The 4,409-nt window shown below is 31.5% G+C and overlaps 1 pseudogene; it reads left to right on the top strand.

The window, feature by feature from the left end:
• Positions 1-1,385: 1,385 nt before the first annotated feature.
• LOC143600698 (protein DETOXIFICATION 49 pseudogene) lies at positions 1,386-3,045 on the top strand (annotated as a pseudogene).
• The last annotated feature ends 1,364 nt before the right edge of the window (positions 3,046-4,409 follow it).

Here is a 4,409-nt window from a genome sequence, read left to right as displayed (position 1 = left end):
TCTTTTGAGTGAGAATTTTTTTAAATCATTATTGTCAGAAGAACTTGAACCTATGATATCCTTCATCTAAACTTAGACGTTTAAATGCTTTGTATTTTACAATTTACCACCACGCTGTCGGATAAATTGATAAAATAATAGACTTGGCATTCAAAATTTTCTTTCTTTTGTTTTCAATTTCTTTTATTAAAAGTAGAGAACACAAATATTTTTCAGATTCTTTCTATTTAATTTCTTTCCTTAGAAAAGCAACTCAGTGTAAATTCATAATCATCGAATCTCCACGATCAGATATGATCGTTAAGAATATTAAAGGGAATAAGGAATTACATCAATCTGCTTTTAATAAACAAGGATATATGTATCCTTATCGTTAAGAAATGACTCATGCATTTAACTTTTTGAATACACATATAATTAATTATTTCATATTCTAACGTAACGTTTTATGCTTTATGAAAACTTCTATTAATAAAACTGGAATTAAATATTTTACATATTATAATCATGGTTAATGGCAGGTTAAAAAAGGAATCAGAAAAAATAGAAAACATAACTTTTACATATAAAAAAAATAATATAAATATTACTTTTACATGTAAAAATCACATTTTTACATAATTTCTTAGAGCTTTTACATATAAACATATGTAAAAGCCGTTTTTATATTTTTTTTAAATCAGCTAAAAAAGGTATAAAGATATATATTTTTTAGAAAATTAATTTTTTTTATTAATATGATTACTATATGTATTTATAAGTAAAAAAGCTTCAAAAAAATATTACGCATGTTAAATCGATGTTTATATTATATTTTTACATGTAAAAGACATACTTCCCTCTGTTACTCATTTTTTTGGAGTTCACCATTGAACTCTTCCATCATTAATTATTAATTTTTCTTAAAAAGAATATTATTTTTGTATTAAATGCAAAAGATATGATACTTAAAGTAGAGCATACAGGGTGGTATCAATTCCCCGTTTATTACACTTTTAGCTATTATTGTCAATTTGCATATGACAAAAAAATTAGTTTTATTTATTATTGTACAAATCTAACATCATTTTGTATTTGTTATATAGGGAACGAGTAATATATTTAATCCATGTATAGTATTACAACTCAACAGTGAACACACATGTATAGATACATGCATGAAAATGACCATAATTAGCATAATATATTGCAATAAAAAATCACATAACTAAATTTAAATAATAATACTAATAATAATAATAATAATAATAATAATAATAATAATAAAGCTGGGCCAAAAATCATCACCCTACATCTCGACAAAATCAACCAAAAACCGTACAATTGCTTCTTTAAATACCAACACCACCTACACTTAAAAACACTGCAATTCCCCCTATCTCAACACATACAAAACATGTGTCATCAAACATCAACACCTGCCTGTCTCAAATGTAACACAACCCATGACCAATCCGAACTCTTTGATCCTTTAATCTCCAAAAGCCCTGAAAACAGCCAAACAGCATTACCAACATCATATGATGTCAAGCCCCGAAAATCACAAATCTCACTAGCAACCAAAGAAGCCATTGCGATAGCGCGCATCGCAATTCCGATGATCCTTACCGGAATATTAATGTATTCCCGGTCAATGATCTCCATGCTTTTTCTCGGACACCTCGGCGAGCTTCCACTCGCCGGGGGTTCACTCGCGATCTGCTTCGCGAACATCACCGGATACTCCGTTCTGTCCGGTCTCGCCATGGGAATGGAACCTATTTGTGGCCAAGCTTTTGGTGCAGGAAAACTCAAACGTCTTGGCCTATGCTTACAAAGAACCATTCTTCTTTTACTCTTTGTTTCACTCCCTATATCCATTTTATGGATTTGCATGAAACAAATATTAATCTTTTGTGGACAAGATGAAGAAATAGCCACAATGGCTCAAACTTATCTTGTGTACAATCTCCCTGATCTTTTTCTACAATCTTTTCTACACCCATTACGAATCTACCTTCGTTCTCAATCCATAACCCTTCCATTAACATTTTGCGCAACGTTTTCGATTATTCTTCACATACCCCTCAACTATTTTCTTGTCACACGCCTTAAATTGGGGATTAAAGGCGTTGCCATCAGCAGCGTGTGGACTAACTTAAACTTACTCGCCTTGTTGATCATTCACATTATTATTTCGGGCGTTTATCGCAAAACATGGGGAGGCATATCGAAAAAATGTTTCCAAGGATGGCGTTCGCTTCTAAATTTAGCGATTCCCAGTTGCATTGCGGTCTGTCTCGAATGGTGGTGGTACGAGATTATGATCATCTTATGTGGCCTGCTAATAAACCCTAAAGCCACCGTGGCTTCAATGGGTATTTTGATCCAAACCACCGCATTGATTTACATCTTCCCATCGTCGTTGAGCGTTAGCGTGTCGACTCGGGTTGGTAACGAGTTGGGAGCGGGTAAGCCCCGTAAAGCAAGGCTAGCAGCCATTGTGGGATTATGTCTTAGCTTTGTGTTAGGCTTTTCCGCTTTGTTTTTCGCTACGGGAGTACGCAACTTATGGGCGACGATATTTACACAAGATAAAGAAATCATAGCATTAACATCGTTGGTTTTGCCGATAATCGGATTATGTGAGCTCGGAAACTGCCCGCAAACGACGGGGTGCGGGGTGTTAAGGGGGACAGCAAGGCCGAAGATCGGGGCGAATATTAATCTGGGATGTTTTTATCTTGTCGGAATGCCGGTGGCAGTGGCGTTGGGGTTCTTTATGGGGTATGATTTTGAAGGGTTGTGGTTAGGGATGCTGGCGGCACAGATGACGTGTGTGGTGGTGATGCTGGTGGTGTTAGGGCGGACGGATTGGGAGGTTGAAGCGGAGAGAGCTAAAGAGCTTACTGATGGTGGCAATGGTTTGGTTGAAGATGAGTATGATGCCAGCGAAGAAACTAAGGAAGAAAAGTATAAGTTAATCAAGGCTGCAAACAAGGGAGAAGAATCTATGGGATTAGGGGATTATTTAGTTTAATAAATTTGATTGGAATAATTTTTGTTTTTAAAGAAAAGTTGTTATAGTTTTAATTTTGAATTTTGGTGATATTTTTGTATAGTATAGAGTGGGTGAGAGGTATCATTTTCGTCGTCTTTTTAGTTGTGTAATGCTAATAACAAAAAAGTGATTTAGACGGGAAATGTGGAGAAGAACAAGAAGATTACCTCTTGGTTCAAAGTAACTTTACATATGTTTAAGAATTCAAATTTTAATTTAACATGTAGTATAATATTATTTAAACCGTTTTATAATATGTTAGAATTTAAATTATAACATTATTACAAAGATATTATAACTTTTATATAAATAAATTTTATTGATCTAAATAAAATAAATTCAATTATGTTAATTTTATAACACTTTTATTTTATATTATAACGTTATAATTTATTTATATAAATTTTATTATAACATTAAAATTTATTATAATTTTATAATGAAAATGTTTATTTTATTTTCACAACTTGATATTTTTCTTATTTAAATGTTTATAATTAAATAATCTTAAAATTTATAAATTATGTCGGTCCATACAAATAGAGTTCACAATTTGTTGGTCCGTACAACTAGTTTGGTCGGTGTTTACAAATTCCGTTGATCCTCACAAATATGAACAAACGTCTACATTGAATTGATTTTAAGATTGTGATTGACAAGAGAAAAAACGGATGGTTTGATTGTTTTTGAATGACCGTTTTCGGGATTTTTCAAACAATGACCAGTCTTGGAACTAGGGTGGTCAACATGACCATTTTGTAAAATTTTCATTTATTAAAATTGGTTATGTTTTAAAAGAATATAGTTTACAATGCCTCCATATATAATGTTTTCTAAGGTTCTACATTGAAAAGGTTTTATTTTGGCCTTTTTAGGTAAAAAATAAAGATGGATTTAGATTTCAAAACATAAAATTTTATTATTAATATTATTATTTGTGAAAATGATTGTCGAATAGGATTGGCAAATTATGTTTAACTAGTTTGAGGCTCGTGTATTACACAGGTAATTAATGAAAAAATTAAAGTTTAATCATTAAGTGAAATACATTCAACAAATTGATCATATATTGTTAATACAATTACAATTAACTTTGAAATTAGATAACTAAGATTACACAAATATGTTACAAATAAGTAAAAACTTCTTTTTACACCACATTTGTGATTGTATTAGTAGGTATACATTGTTTATCAAAAATCAAAATCTTTAGTCCATGTCTGCTTGTAACTCTTAATAAAGTAACATATATGTCTGTTTATAACTCTTGATATAGTCGCGTATAGCTGTCCGTGTGACAAAAAAGGTTCTCCAAATACATATCAACTCTAGATAAATGATAATATATCCATGAAACTATTAACAAAAA

Source organism: Bidens hawaiensis, unplaced genomic scaffold (assembly GCF_021521415.1).
Source record: "Bidens hawaiensis isolate Kalapana, Puna unplaced genomic scaffold, B.hawaiensis_p1.1 tig00054801_1, whole genome shotgun sequence".
Lineage (NCBI taxonomy): Eukaryota > Viridiplantae > Streptophyta > Magnoliopsida > Asterales > Asteraceae > Bidens > Bidens hawaiensis.
The sequence above is the reverse complement of the archived record's forward strand: the minus strand, read 5'-3'. Positions and strand labels throughout refer to the sequence as shown.